Genomic DNA, 16,736 nt, shown 5'->3' with positions numbered 1-16,736 from the left:
TATTATTTATAGAAACATAATCAATTGCCTGAATTAGATAACTTGTATTTGCTGTCATTGACAAGCCTGAAATAAATCTATTTTGGTCTTTCCCAATCATGATTTGTGCCACTGGCATTGATCATGATGTCCTCACTTTAGTAAAAAGCTTGTAGTCATAGTTTAGTAAACTAATAACTCTATATGAGTTGACATTTAGAGGTGACATGTTTTTATTGATGAAAACACCAGGAAAATGTTATGTTGTGCTACAATAGACACACCGACTGACACGTGTATGCACAATTAACATTGACCTAATTAAGTTTTGAGGTTGAATGGAACAGTTCTTGTTGGCATATAATTGGGTTATGACATTATGAGATAATAAAAATGTACCTACATAAACCTTACCACACAGCATTCAAGTACCTATCATGGTAGCAGTTGTGGTTACTTCTCCTGGGGTTAATGTTACAGATTCAACAATTGTAAAAGCTGTTGTCACTGCTGCCAGTTTTCCTTTACATGAAACCTCTTGGTATAGCTGTTGATGCCTCGGTGGTGGTAGTGGTTGTTTTGACATATAGTATTGCTGCAGTGGCACCTGCTGTTGTAAAAGCTCTTTTCACTGCTATTAGTGCTGCTCTTGTGGCACCTCCAGCAGATGCAATGATCTCTTCTGTGGTTACAGCTGCAGTCCCTGTGCTGACCCCTACTTCCATAAAAGCTGTGGGCGCTGTGTGGCTCATGTTGTGCTTGTAGGTCTTCTTGTTGCTGTCAATGTTAGTGTAGTGTTGGCTATTGTGGCAGCTAATATGGTAGCTGCTTTTGTTGCTGTGGTCCCTGCTATCATGCCAGTGTTTCTCACAACTGTGGATCATGCTGTTGTAGCAACTGCAGTTGTTGCTGCTGGCATGACTATGGTTGCAACCATGCTCCCTGCTATGGTCCATGCATTGGTGTCAGCTGTTGTTACTGCTGTTATTCCTGCAAAGCTCCTGCTAAGGGTACAGTATTAGTGGCAACTGTTCATCCTGCTGTGTTAGCTTTTGTTGCTGTTGTTACCACCAAGCTGGCAGATGTGGTTGCTGCTGTAATAACAGCTGGTGATGCTGCTGTTGAACCTCCTGTTGTTGTGTATATGGTTACAACTGTAGTTCCGCTGTCAGTGGAGGCATAACAAGGAAAGCATTGGGTCAGTACCTGTGTCAGGGAAGCTCTACAATTAGATTGTGGAAACAGACACTTTTTATAGCCACCTCATCAAAACACAATGCAAAATATGTTACTACTCAATAATCTCTGATAGCTTGTCACCATGTTCTCTGCATTTTAGTGGCACATGCCTATTAGTATACAACTAAATCTAACGCTAGAAGGGAGATATTGACTTACAGTTTCAACATGTGATGCTGTTATAACCTTCGCCTTGGCCTCTTCCCTCTCTCCTTTGTCTCACTTTGCCTCCTCCTTGGAATCTTGAGTGGGAGGCTACGTAGAATGTTAGTGACTGACAGGTTTAATCACTAGCTGTCCTGGCAAGCTGAAGATGTTCTTATAGAACTTATGAAACAAAGCTGTTGGACTTACCTTCTGCGTCCTCACTTACTTCATATGTGTTTGCATTTCTATGGCCATTTGTTTAATCAAGGCTCAGTGAGGCTAATTATGCAAATCGATGCATTGGTATGCAAATAGGCCTCACTCCTGTTGACATGGCCCAGTTATTCATTGCTTTACCCCCAGGAACTCAGCTATCCCATAGCTCTGCCCCACTTTTCCCTCCTCATCATGATCTTTCCTCATGCCATGGAGCTGTTCAAGATGCCTTCAGCACACAGTTCAGTCCCTCTGCAGTGAAGGAAATCTGCCTGGATCCTTTTGCCCTGTTGTTTTATTCTAAACATAAGCCTTAGTTAATGTTCCCTTTTAACAAGTTCCTGTGATGAACTGTTTATATTAATTACAGGTTTCACAAGAGGACATTTGCATATTCTATACCTCAGTGCACAACCATTTTACTTATCTGTGAAGAGCTTTAGTATTAAATCTTTTTATTGCAAGAAATAGCACAACAGAAACAACGGCTCACATTGCAACTGGTGCAGACCTCTCCCGCTAATGCCAGCACGGGAGGAGGCCCAAGCTGTGCCCAGTTCAAACAGTGTAGTACACAGCAAGTCGCCTACAACCCAACTGGGCCGGACGCGTATTTAGGGTTCTGGAGCTGTCAGCAGAAGTATACGCCATAGAGTGGAGCCGTAACAAACCCAACTGTGAAGAGCTTTAAATTGTCTAGCATGTGTTTTGTAATTGAATGGCACAAAATCATATGATTAGGCTTTTTTTTTATTTTACACATTGGATGTGTACTGTACAGTGCAATACACATGCAATGAGTGGAAGGTTAGGAGAAATTAAAACATTTCTCTGACTTTGTTCTTATACCCAAAGCCAGGCCTGGCAACTTTTGTATATCTAGCGTTGCTTGAAGAATCATGGTTGGTTGCACTGGAATGCATAAGTGCAACCCATGGAAAGCCCTCTTTATACAAGTGAGTTAGTCAGTATATTCCGACCGGTGCATGAACCTCAGTTTACACAGGGATTCAGAAGTACAAGTTGAAAGGTATTTAACAAATCCAATAATTATCGGATGCAGTAAATTCCTGCACCTTTGTTAAAGTTGAGCTGGCCAAGCATAGCTAAATTTAATAGTGGAAAAGGATATGCTATTTACCATATCATGTGGATGTTGGTGCATTAAACACTAAAATCTGCATGTTATTCCCCACCTACTCATGATAGGTATTTATCGCACTCGATAATTAATGTACCCCATGGCATTGTTATTTATCAGGTCTAATAAATAGCACCTAAACTCTTATTCAGGGCCAAAGTAGTGAAAAGCAATGTAAAAGCTATTTGCACAACTTACAGTGCAAAAACAAATCATTGAAAAGTTAAGAGCTAATCGAGACTTTGCACAACTTTCCATTACTGTAGTTGCACAAAATCTTAAGCAATCTGCCGCTAAATTTGAGAGTGTTGCTCGAAAAGGTATTTTTTACTATGAACTCAGTTACATTCACTTTGGCTTATCATTCAGCATCTGCTTTCTTAGACAGTGAACAAGTTTAACAGGCCAAAGAACAGAGCGAAGTGCCGTCTGTCCACTTGGGTGTGAAATAATGTCCAGGGCTTTGTGATGTACCACTTTCGGAGCAATGAAATTTTCCTTGCGGCTGAGATACTTCCATCTCCATCAATGTGTATGCCAGGTTGAGGATCTAAATCCAAAACAGATGATGCTGGGCTGGTTCTGTGGCCCTATCTAAAGTGTCAGGTCAGTCATCTTGTTTTGCAGAGTATGCTATTGGGCTGGCTGCCATGGGAAGTGTTGTAGATTCTCACAGAAAGATGAGTATAATGTAAAAGAACATAATAATCCCATGCCAATACTGCTTTGGAAAAGGAAAGGGCACAGTGGATCAGTGTCTGAATTCAAATGTAATATTAGCCAAATATACGACGGCCAAGAATGGTCACTTATATCTTGCCTTCGTGGATCTCTCGGCAGCCTTTGATTGTGTGGCACAATCTAAATTGTGGCAGATCATGGAGGCAATGGGAATTGAGATCCAGATTATTAATGAAATGCGTGACCTGTATGCCGGAGCCACAGCTTGTGTTCCGTTTGGCAAGGGAGGAGAGTGCACAAAACATTTTAAAATCTCTAGGGGCGTGAGGCAGGGGTGTGTCCTTGCGCCTTTTTATTTGCTTTATATACTAATGTTGTACAATCTGCATTGTTAGGGTCTACCATAGACGTTCCTCCTATTAATTCTCTTTCAGTCCCGATATTCCTCTATGCTGACAATGCGTTTACTCGTGCACGCACAGGCAACGCGTTGGGTTGACTCGTAGAGGAATACGCATCATTTATGATTAACCTGGATCTGAAAATGTATTATTTTAATTCCTTGTGGCAGGCCCAAAGCAGTAGAAACAGACACTAATCCATGTTGAAGGGGTAAAACAAGATGTTGTGCACTCTTTTAGCTATTTAGGGATCATGTTTGATCAAGATAATAATAGGAGAAATATGGTCTCTAATAGGGGATTATTGATGGAAAAAATATTAGGGCCCTCTTCAAATTTGTAAAAAAACTTCGGACCAAACCAATTGAAGTGATAAAATAGGTGCATGAGGCGAAAACACTCTCCGTTGCCTCTTATGGCGCAGCTGTTTGGGGTATCACTGATGCGTCTAAACTGCTGCGCATAGAAGATGCCTTTTTGAAAAATCTGATCTCCCTTCCCCAGTCGTGCTCTAAATATAACTGCCACATGGAGTTGAGAGTTCCTTATATTATTGATAAGATTTGTATTGCACCAATTATGATGTGGCATTCAGTCTGGTGTAAAGAAACCCTCTCCTTGACTAGAGAACTTGTAAACAACGTCCTGAAATTAGATGGTGCACGTAAAATAGGATGGTTAAGTTTTGTTGGATCTAATCTTCAGGAGGCCGGGTTGCATTATTTCTATCAGGATCCGAATATGTGCCGGTCAATGTCCAGGATGGTGTTGAAAACTCACTTATTGGCCCATCTAGAGACGAAGAGACACAATACTAATTTTAAACTTCCTACAGTCAAGTTAAATTACGCTGCTCCAAGTATAAGTGTAACTAATGTGAACTCCACTTATTTATCGTTAATTACGGATCTACAACATAGATACATTTTAATGAGATTTCGTTTAAATTATATCCCTCTCATTTTCAAACATAAAGATAACCTTGGGACTCTGATCAGTTCAATATTTACACATATGTAGTTCACTGACCGATTTAGACAAGCAAAGAACAATTAATGACTTGTTGCTGAATTTAATAAAGGTATATGAAACATACACATTTCGCAATCTGATTCAAAGGCAAAACAGTCCAATGACGTTATATTTCACAAATGGAGGGTACAGATCAATAATCCTCCCGTAGGGCGTTGGACCGGCAGCTGACAATTGTTTCGTTACTAGGTAAATTTTTCAAGGCTGCAAATAATGCCATAGCAAAACATTAGATGTTACCGACTTGATGAGCAGGAAACAAGAAAAGAAATATAGGAATGTGGGGACAAGGAGAAGTGGAGAATATGGTAAAAATATTATATTAGCCATAGTTATCAAACTATGGTGTCATAGTGATTAGCAGGGAATTGGTTTGAAGTATCAGTGCAAAGCAAAAGAGAGCAGACCCAAGGTAACCAAATCATGCTATGCATTAGTCATGCTGTGCTCACACAACCCAATAAAAAGTAATACGGTAGTGAGAACAAACAAATTTAGTGAAAGATTAGTATAAGTGAAACCATATCTAATTGAGTCATCTAGATCTATACCTTAGATAGATGTCCAGTTTGGCTCAAAAGTATTCCATGCGAGATCAAGGACTTCAGGTAAAATATAACCATAGCCGTTCATCTAGTAAAAATAGTTGTAGAAAAACGAAAACCTTTAGTAATATAATTCTTAATATAAAAAGGGATATATTATGATTCATTATAGACCTATTGGGTTGTTTTTTAAAATGTACTAGATGGTAACAATTATATCTTAGTCTTTTCGGTATTTCTTGCCTGAGATGGAAAGAGCAGCAAAAACATGTTTTTCAATAGATCCAAATAGTTGCCTTCTATGAAAAGAAAAAGGTAAGTACAGAATACTTTTTATGCTGCTGCTATATCAGTGAAATAAAGTTATTTCCGACTGACTGACTGAGTACCATAGGTGAAGAGGGGATAAACTAGATGACAATACGCTAAAAGGAGTTAAAAAGACCTTAGAATAAATTATTTTATAACAGTCAAATGGATGGCACTTTCTAATTATCATTTTAAGACTGCAGTGTTGAAGAGGAAGGCTGTATCAAAGGATCAAGGATGACAGCTTCTGCATATGATCAAGGTTGGCACGTTGAAGAAAAATACCTTGATACTTGGAAACTGTTCTTGGAATAAGTTTACTCAAATCAAAGATGTCACAGGCAATGTTTGATGACATCAGGCCTAGCTGAGATCTCTGATACACAGGAGTTTCCCTGATAAGTCTTCTGTTAAAAAACCTGTTTATTTAAGTATATGGATGGCAGTGGGTTCTGATGGATGATGAAGGATGTTACAGCCTTGATTCTACACAGAGAGTGACACAATTTGTTCAGTAGAACAAACTGTCTTGTAGCAAATTTCCCTTAAGCAGGAATGTGTTGTAAATGGAGTCAGATGTGGTCTTCATGTCTTTGAATTGATATTAGTTAACTCATTAAGTCATTTCCATTTATTAAAATCTCATCAAATTGCAGTTTTAGCTTACATTTAAAAGATGCAAAAGTTGTAACTTGTATTGAGGTTCCTACTATAATAATTTCTGGTTTAACTAATGGGAGATTGCAGCCCTCCAAACCTTTTCCCATCACCCCTCCTGATTTGTGGAATTCGTTTTTATTGGCTTTAGGACTCTGTGCCGTATACCACTGTTAACCAGTGGTAAAGTGCTTGTGTTAGCTCCTTACATCTTGGGGCAATTGGCCTACACCTAATTGGCACATTTAATTCACTAGTAAGTCCCTAGTAAATGATACTACATGTACCCAGATCCTGTAACTTAAAAGCTACTAGTGGGCCTACAGCACTCATTTTGCCACCCAGTGAAGTAGCCTTTTACAACTAGCCTCAGGTATGCCTCTTTTGCTGTGTTTCTTGTAGAGGAGGGGATATGTTTACTGTCTGTAAGAATCCTGCTTCCAAAGTTCAATGTTAGCAAATATAAGTTGTTGGACTTGGCCCTTTCTGCACTTTTTGCCTTCCTCTTCCTGTTTTCTGAACCCGTTTTGTTGGCCTTTAGGATTCTGTGCATTTTACAACTCTAAACCAGTTCTAAGAGCTTGTGCTCTCTCCTATAAACATGAAAGAATTGGTCTACACCCAATTGCTCTATTTTATTTACATAGGGTAAAGGGGTACTGCATGTACACAGGGCCTGTAATTTAAATGCTACTAGTAGACCAGCAGGACTCATTGAGATACCCACCTAAGTTGCCCTTTAAAAATGACTTAGACAGGCATTGCAGCCTTTGTGTGCAGTTTTAAACTGACCTTTTGACCTGCTAGAATAACACATTTTGCCATGCCCAAACCTTCCTTTTTGTAGGCCCTAAAGGCTCATAGGGCAGGGTACAGTGTATTTATAAAGTAGGAGGTGTGCTTCAGTTTTACATGTCCTGGTACTGAAAAACTCCTAAAATAGTTTTACACTACTGTAAGACCTATTTCTTCCATAGGATAACATAGCGTTACCTCATAACACTTTATAAGCATTTCTTAAGTGTGTGAGTGGATAGAAAAATTATGTTTATACTCAAATGAATTGTATTTGAAGTTATGCAAACAGCAGTGTGGGAAAAAGGGGATGCACCAGTGTATTTAATTCTCATATATGTATAATAGAGATGCTCAACTTCCCATGACCCCACCGCTAAGAAGTCTCAAATATAAGAAAAAAGACTTTCTCTCAAAGTAATTAGGTTCTGAACAGGACCATATAATTGAACGTAATACCTTCATCAATTATGCACAAACATGTAATTAAACATCTTTTTTCCCCAAATTATACAAATTGTTATGGAATCCACAAAATACATGCATAAATGGAGTGCATTTTGTATAATATAGGAAAAAAATATGTTTAATTACATGCTTGTGCATAATTAATGAAGGTATTGCGTACAATTGTATGCTCCTTTTCAGAACCTAATCAAATGAATTGTATTTTAAAATCCTCTTTAATGGTAAAGCTGGATTTTAGGTTGAGGAAAGAGAGAAGACCCCTCTGGTTCCAGGGAACAGGGTACAGTCAACAATAAAGTCAAAGAGGAATCCCTGGAATTATTATCTTTATACTCACTCTCTCATTTATTGTGTATCTCATACATACAATTAACCTTAAAAATATTTATCAATTTACCACACTAGAATGTAACGTTTACAGTCTTCTTTATTTGATTATATAAAAATGAGGTAAAACATTAGATCTCCTATTCTAAAATTCAGAAAGGATTTCTGAAAGTATACCTAGTTACAACATCATCAAAGTGACAGGCAAGACATGACATGACATTATATACACAAATTCACAGTATCTCATCAAGCGTGTACAAGTTAAAATCAATAAGAAAGAAATGTTGTCCTTTTTTAAAAAAAACAAATCATTACAGTAACACAATATAGCAATTTATCACAGTTTAAAACTAAGAAGAATTCTAATCCTTACAACAACACAGTACATTAGTAAAGAACCCCTTGCTCACAGTAGCTTGAATTATTCTTGCTACACATTTACACTATCCAAAGAAGCCTATCTATTTCTAATTTTGGGGAGTACAGTACCAATAATTTGTGGATATCTGCTATTCCCTAGGATCTATTTGGATTCTATTTACGAAACAGTGCGTCGACGCGTTTCGGTGTCAAACACAAGGATATTGTAACACCTTCTTCAGGACAGGATAAATCTTGGGGTCATCGTTTCCAAAATTTGGGGTATCCTTCTCTATTGGCTCCTCAATTTCTATGGGGAAGGTGGGAAGGGAAAGATCTCATTCGGATTTTAACATCTATCCGTTCCGCTGGTATACTTCCAACTTCAAGTCTATCTTTCTTGTGGAAGACCCAGGTGGTGTCTATCCCAGGAATTGTATTTCTTTACTCATTCCAATCAAGAAGGATCTCAGATTTATATCGATAGGCTGTAGAGTCTCTATCTTGGTTATTCCCTTCAATCTTCTGGGTTATTGTAGTATCTGATATCAAGGTTATCTTAAAAAATGTAGCATGTTTCTCAACGAGGGATAAAGTGGTCTTAATATCTCATCCACTGTTCTGGTCCCCACTTTCCTTGAACTGGATATGTTCTGATGGATTGTAGGTCCGTGCTTCTGCCTCGCTTTTCTTTCAAAAGCGAGGTAGAAGCACGGACCTACAATATCAGATCAGATATCAGATACTACAATAACCCTGAAGATTGAAGGGAATAACCAAGATAGAGACTCTACAGCCTATCGATATAAATCTGAGATCCTTCTTGATTGGAATGAGTAAAGAAATACAATTCCTGGGATAGACACCACCTGGGTCTTCCACAAGAAAGATAGACTTGAAAATGGAAGTATACCAGCGGAACGGATAGATGTTAAAATCCGAATGAGATCTTTCCCTTCCCACCTTCCCCATAGAAATTGAGGAGCCAATAGAGAAGGATACCCCAAATTTTGGAAACGATGACCCCAAGATTTATCCTGTCCTGAAGAAGGTGTTACAATATCCTTGTGTTTGACACCGAAACGCGTCGACGCACTGTTTCGTAAATAGAATCCAAATAGATCCTAGGGAATAGCAGATATCCACAAATTATTGGTACTGTACTCCCCAAAATTAGAAATAGATAGGCTTCTTTGGATAGTGTAAATGTGTAGCAAGAATAATTCAAGCTACTGTGAGCAAGGGGTTCTTTACTAATGTACTGTGTTGTTGTAAGGATTAGAATTCTTCCTAGTTTTAAACTGTGATAAATTGCTGTATTGTGTTACTGTAATGATTTGTTTTTTTATAAAAAGGACAACATTTCTTTCTTATTGATTTTAACTTGTACACGCTTGATGAGATACTGTGAATTTGTGTATATAATGTCATGTCATGTCTTGCCTGTCGCTGGATTTTAAGTCACAGTGCTTAAAATGCCACTTTAGAAAACTGGCATTTTCTTGTCTTTACCATTTGTGCCTTCTGCTAGTATCATACGTCACATGACTATGAGTGTCTCTGCTGCTGGGGTTTGTGTATTCCTTTCAGACAATTACACAGTAATATAATTTAACATTATTTACTATGGGGTTTTATTTTAATTCCCTCTCGCCATTATTTTCTGTGGAAGGGTGTTGCAGTACACATGGTTAGCCAGGTGTGGTGCTGGTCTTAGTACTCTTTTTTCTGTAGTGACTCAGGGCCCGATTACGATTGCGGTGAATCCGCATCCTCCGGGCCGGAGGAAGCCACCGCCGGCCTGGAGGATGCGGATTCACCGCTGCATTGTGAGAAATGACCCCCCCGCCAGATTAGGATGGCAGGGGGGTCATCTGCGGACGTGTAGACCGTCCCCCGCTTTTCTGCCGCGAGACCGCGGTGGAAAAGCTCTAATATGGTGGCGGTGTCTATCAGACACCGCCAGCCATATTAGGATTTGCATTGTGATATGCCTTTCCGCGGCGGCAATGCCGCCACGAAAAGGCATACGGTCTTTTCTTTGGGGGCCCGTTGCGGGCCCCCAGGGTGAAGGCGGGGTGGGGGGGCACATGGGGGGTACCTATGGTACCCCCTGCATTTGCATGCACGAAGTGGCAGGCACCACGCGGTGCCTGTCGCTTTGTGCATGCAAATGCACTGCTTGCATTTTTAACATTGCGGCGGGTGCTGCTTCAAGCAGCACCCGCCGCAATGTTATACATAAAGGATGTGACCGCCAGGGTGGCGGTCACATCCTAATTTGCCTGGAGGGACCGCCGCTGCCCCTGCGGACAGTCCCTCCACCTCTGGGGTGCGGACGGACGCAGGTCCGTCCGCCATCCTAATAGGGCCCTTAGTTCAGATTTTGTGACTAGCCAAAAGTAGAAAACTTACTCAAATACTCTAAATGTAAAATACTCAAAAAGTGTAGGTTACCTTTGTGAATCAGGAGCCAAGTGTACATAATACCTGTCCTGTAGCCAACCAAAATGCTCCTGTTCTGAAGTTAATGGGCATTTTGTATGAGTATGTAGTAAAAGAAGAAATGGGTCTAAAGTGAAATATGTAGCTGAGGACATTTTGAGTAAAACATCTGATTCTGATGATAGTAGAAGTAAAGATTGTGTACTCAGTATCAAAAGTGAAAGAAGTGTGAAGTTTAAACAAGAGTTTGAAGACTAAACCTTCGTGTAAAATGTAGGTGAGTAGGATGGAGATACTTATTATATCTGACACTGGATCACTGGATCACTGAACACTAAGTTGGTTGAAGAAGTATGAAGGAATACATTTATACCAAATGTCAGCAAATCTCCACCTTATAAATATTTGGACACTAGGACATAGAAATCATCTATTGACCAAAACAAATGAGTTTTGCATGCAATTTTACAGAGTTATCATGTTATTCAGTTTAAACTCAATCTGGCAAATCTAACAGTTTGAGCTACGCCCTAAATGTCAATATGATCCTGGTGATTCAGATCATATTCAAAATGATAGCAAATAGTTTTTTACTTAAGTAAAATATTTAGCAAAATAATAAAATGTGTCACCCACAATCATATATGAACCTAAACAGGACTAAACACAGTCAGACCATCAATATAATTGCCCCTTAATTAATCCACAAACCTTTTCAATAAGTCTCAAAATCTAACACAACAGTCACAATATCCCCCATATAATATAGTGTCTTCAACAAAAACTACACAATATCATTTATACATTCATATAAAAACGCTTGCATGTGCTTTTCCTTCACTACCTTTCCTATGTAGGATTTAACTACCCCTATTTGGCTCCAGACACCCTAACTGTCTCTTTGCTACTACCATACACTTTACAAAGCTTGCTGATGTGTGCATATCTGAAGCAGATAATACAAAATGCAGCACTGCCTTTCCTGAGTGCAGATAACACAGCCAATGCAACAAACTCATTGATCTTAGCGAAGAGCACCTCTCTTTATGCAATTCAGTCAGTCAAAAAACAACTTTATTTGGTTTATCATAACCATAAAGCATGAAATAAAAAATATAAATAGCACCACATAAAAACGTCATGTTACACTAAAACTTCTAAAACATTTCCAAATTCTAAAAAAATCCCAATGCGGATTCCCACATGCGTTTACTCCTTATCTGCTTTCGATAATAAGGTGTCCACTTTAATCATAAATTTTATGCAATTCATGACAGATACAGATCATATGCTGCAGAGTCCAATTGGCTATACGGTAGACATAGCACATCGTGTCAGTGGATGATCACGGCCCCATGGGATCCTTAATTGTGTTATTGGCAAAAGCAAGAAAAACAACATTTTTTGTGAGAAGTTTGTCATGCTCATTATTTCCCAGGTATGATACATTCCACACATTTCGGATTTTTGCCCCCTCCGGCACACTCATGCTCATGACCTGTGACATATTTCTCCAGATGGTCTCTTTAAAACAAAATACAATGTGGATACTCAAGGAGTCATTAGGAAGATCTGTTCCATGTATAAGGAGTTTTACTTACCACTTATTACATTAGGTATTCTCTGTATGGGATATCAGCCACTGATAAGTCCTAATTCTCATTGACTTCATGTGTAATTTTGAATGGACATGAAGCTGAATGATTGTGTATTTCTGTGCAGCCTTGAAAGGTGGCTTTGTATGGTGTATTGATTTGTCTGTTTATAGGTAGGATATTTATCATTTTGACATTGTGTAATATACTGTTACACATTTAATGTTTGAAACCCTATTTCACTCGACCCCATAGTGCATTTATTAATAAACATATCTTTCTTAGAAGCATACAGTAGGGGAATACCTTACTACATCTTCATATATTTTTCATTAATCAAGGGATTTTGTGGACGGTCTAGTAATATTGTATTGTATTCATTGGGTCTCCTTTTTTACTTTGGCATGTGAATTGAGTTTGAGTTTGAGTTTAAAATATTTCTAAAGCGTGCGTACACCTGGCGGTTTCATGGCGCTATAAAGTACTGAATCCAGAAGGGCAGGAAGAAAAGGGAGAATAGAGAGAAGCAGTTTATGAAGAGAAGGCTTGTGTAAAGAGAAAAGTTTTTAGAGCCTTACGGAAGAGTGTGTAATGGGCGCAGGATCTGAGGTGAGCCGGGAGAGAGTTCCAAAACGCGGGGGCAAGTGTAGAAAAGTTCGTGCCTCCCCACTTTTTGCGTTTGAAACGAGGGACCACGAGCAGTTGTTGGGCGGATGAGCGTAGCTCCCTGGCAGGGAAGTAGGGTTTAATTTCTGAAGAGATAAAAGCAGGGGCTGTGCCGAGCCGGGCTTGAAAGGTGATGCAGCCCAGCTTGAACTGGGCTCGTTCTCGGATGGGGAGCCAGTGTAGGGACTTGAGGAGGGGAGTGACGTGATGTGATTTGGCCAAATTGAAAACCAGGCGGGCCGCCTGGTTTTGGACCAGCTGGAGTCGTCGCATGCTATAGGCGGGCATGCCGCAATAAAGGGCATTGCCATAGTCCAGGCGAGAGATAACCATCGCCAGGACAATGAGCTTAAGGGCAGGGAAAGAAAAAAAACGAGAGACTTTGCGAATAGTGCGAAGTGAGAGAAAGGAAGAGGACACAGCAGAGCTGACTTGGGAATCAAGGGTGAGTTGGTCGTTCAGTTTGAACCCAAGAGTTTTTACAGAGGAGGAAGGGGGGAAGGGGAACGTAAGGAAGGGGACCAGAAGAGAGAAGACCAGGGACTGGAGCAACCACCTGTCAACACCAGCTCCGTTTTATCGGGGTTTCATTTCAGGTGGTTGTAGTTCATCCAGTCCCGGATGAAAATCATAACGGACTGAAAATTGGACATGGACTCGGGGGATGAGGATAAAGAAAAAATAAACTGGAGGTCATCCGCATAATTGTAGACAGAGACCTCCAACTGTTGAAGAGCAAATATGAGGGGGGCAATGTACAAATTAAATAAAAGAGGGGAAAGGGAAGAGCCCTGGGGGACCCCGCATTGAACTGCGCGGAAGTCCGCCGAAAAGTCACCCAAGCGCACTGCCTGGGTGCGGTCTCTCAGGAAGGAGGACAGCCAGACCAGGGCCGACCCCCCAATCCCCGCTGCCCTGACACGGGAAAGTAAGATGGCATGGTCAACCGTGTCAAAGGCGGCGGAGAGATCGAGGAGGACCAAGGCCTGGGGATGGTTAGTGTCCATACCCTCTCTGAGGTTGTCGAGGACCGATAAGACTACGGACTCCGTGGAGTGTGCGTGGCGGAACCCAGCCTGACGGGGGGCTAGTACCCTGTTCTCCTCCACATAGGTGCTGAGCGCGCTGGTCACATGGCACTCCAGTACCTTCGCCAGAAAGGGTAAAAGTGAGATGGGGCGATAGTTGACAAGAACTGAAGGGTCAGCGCCAGGTTTTTTGAGAATGGGCAAGATGATGGCCAATTTGAGAGGTGGAATGATGATGCCCTGTGACAGTGAGCTATTGAGGAAAGTGAGAGGGGACAGCACACCGGCTGAGTAGATCTGTTTCAGGATGTGAATTCTATTCTTTTATGATTGATCTATTAAAAACAATAGTAAAAGATTAGGTTTCAGTGTACAATTTAATCAATGTAAAAACAAAATACATGAAATCAAAGTGCCCGGGGATAAAGAGGAGAATGGATATGAAGTGACAGTCAGTGTGGAGGAGGCAGCTGGAAAATCTGTGATATAGCTGGGAATTAACAGATTAGCTAGATTGTCAGTGGGCTGTTAAAGAGAGGTGGAACACAACTGTCGTAGGGTTGTATGGAGTTGGGAGGAATGGAGTAAGGTGGGGAAAATTTGGGTTACTAGAGTTCAGCTGAAGATGGAGGGGAGTCACAATAGTTGAGCTGGAACAGCCATGGTAAGGCTGGCTGGAGGACAGGAATTTCAAGAGAAAAGGTGAATGATTTCCAACTTTTAATTGGTTTGAGGGAGGAGTCAGGAATACCGCGGAACAAAGTCGGAAGGGACCAGAAGGTGTGTTACAGAGGCCTTTCCGTGTGTAAAACACTACAGAGTACTATTTCTGCATTGCTGGGAAAAAATGACAACAATGAGTTTTCTAGGTTTTTCTAATGGTGAGATTTTTCAATGTAAGGATCTCGATAAAAAGAAACCCAAAGCAGATAGAATAGAATTCAATTAAATTACATTTTATCTTTCAAAGTGGCAAATTGGCTGGAGGGGAAGAATTCATATCATGATATACTTTTCAGGGTAGGATATAGCCGAGCTACAAGCCAGCATGGGATAAACAGTTGTTAGTTAGAAGGAGAGTGCTCCACAAGGCAACTCTTTTTTGGGGCACTTAGAGTGGGATATTCATTTAGTATGTGCTAACCATTGCTCAATGTTAACCGTTCATCTCTGTCGCAACTAGGTGATTTATGGTTATACGGACAATGCCACACAATGACAAAGTGATGAACATTACCTACCCTAGTGCCAAGAACAGTTGTTGATCTTGCGCCTCTCTGGGATTATGGCACAACACTTGAGGAAAATGGATCAGGGCTTCTTTAAGTACTTCAGTGATAATCCAACAAATATTACAAGACTTGGATTGCAAATCTTCACACAGTGGTATACAGTTGCTGGACACTTTTGGGTGGTACATCGAATTTACAACAGGCAGTTCAATCCATCAGTTCAAACGTTGCTGCAAAAATTAAAACTCTCATTCTGGTGACTAGAGTTGGTAATGTCCATTCTGGAAGTTACTCTGTCACATACAGGGTCTTTTTGACAAATAATTTCTTTAGTGGGAAAAGGGATTGATACCATTAGTGGTTTCAAAGTTCCGGAATACCTAATTAGTTCTGATATCAGATCTCTGAAATAAAAAAAATAATGGATTGCTCTGAACTTGTCTTACTATGTGAGAATACATGGAATTTATTTTTTCTGTTTTTCGTTCAGTACTACATTCCACTTTTAGGCCACTTCGAAGCACTTGAATTTGAAATATCATGTTTGGGACAATAAGCACTGTAGGCAGGAAAGGGCTGCTTAAGTTCTGCTCCATAAAAATATTTCTAGCATTTGTTTTTGAGTTAATTACATTTTTAAAATGTTTCCCATACCTTACCATAAGGGACTACGCAGTGAGTCAGGCAGAGATGTCCGCATGGTAAAGTATAGGGAACAATAAAAAGTTTATTTAACTAAAAAATAAATATTAAAAATATGTTCATATGAAACATTAATGTAAATCATTTTATATATACATTTTAAATGTAGAGATAAATAAATGACAGCACCATTAACTTAATTCTGAAATAAATCTTTAAGTAATATAAATATATTACATTAAAAATATTTTTCTGAAGATTAAATAAAAAAATTAATTTTCACCTAAAGAAAAACAAATTGTATTTTGGAGGTTTTTAGATTATTTCAGAATCATTGCAACTACCATACAATAATTAAGATAATGTTTTTGCATGCTAGGTTATACGATAGTTACATTTGAGTTTTAGAATAGGAGAGATAAGGGCAAGCATTACATTGCCAAATGGGACTGATCACTGTTTTTTTCTTTTTTTAATTTTGAGTCCTCATTAGCCTTAGATTGCCTTTCACGCACCTCCGTCCGTGTCCGCCCTTTATCGTGCCGTGAGAGCAAGGTTCTGATACTCGCCTTACTTATCAAAAGACCTGCCAATTGCACTTCGTAAAGCCAGACTTCCTGTCTTTCGACTCTCTCACCCAGCTACCATTTATTAGGTACCGACCTTCCATGATAGATAGGAGAGATTTAGGATTGACTTGTGCATTTTTCCAAGGCCTGATTTTTATGCATAATCATTGGACCGCCCTTCCTACCACTCCAGCCATTCAGCTACCAGGCGCCAAAAGACATACCTTCTCCTAAGGAGGTTGCGTCCAGATTTAAATTA

General features: G+C 39.9%; 1 long non-coding RNA gene across 2 annotated transcripts in view; it reads right to left on the bottom strand.

The window, feature by feature from the left end:
• Positions 1–266: 266 nt before the first annotated feature.
• Positions 267–16,736, bottom strand: part of LOC144791147 (uncharacterized) — a 33,835-nt gene continuing 17,365 nt past the window's right edge. The window contains exons 3-4 of one of the 2 annotated variants that reach the window (XR_013602312.1): positions 5,388–5,469; positions 267–1,185 (exon numbers count right to left, since the gene is read on the bottom strand). This is a non-coding gene — a long non-coding RNA (uncharacterized LOC144791147). The remainder of the gene's footprint in view (positions 1,186–5,387; positions 5,470–16,736) is intronic. The other variant, XR_013602313.1, reaches the window with a different exon arrangement.

Source organism: Lissotriton helveticus, chromosome 11 (genome assembly GCF_964261635.1).
Source record: "Lissotriton helveticus chromosome 11, aLisHel1.1, whole genome shotgun sequence".
NCBI classification, from domain to species: Eukaryota; Metazoa; Chordata; class Amphibia; order Caudata; family Salamandridae; genus Lissotriton; species Lissotriton helveticus.
The sequence above is the reverse complement of the archived record's forward strand: the minus strand, read 5'-3'. Positions and strand labels throughout refer to the sequence as shown.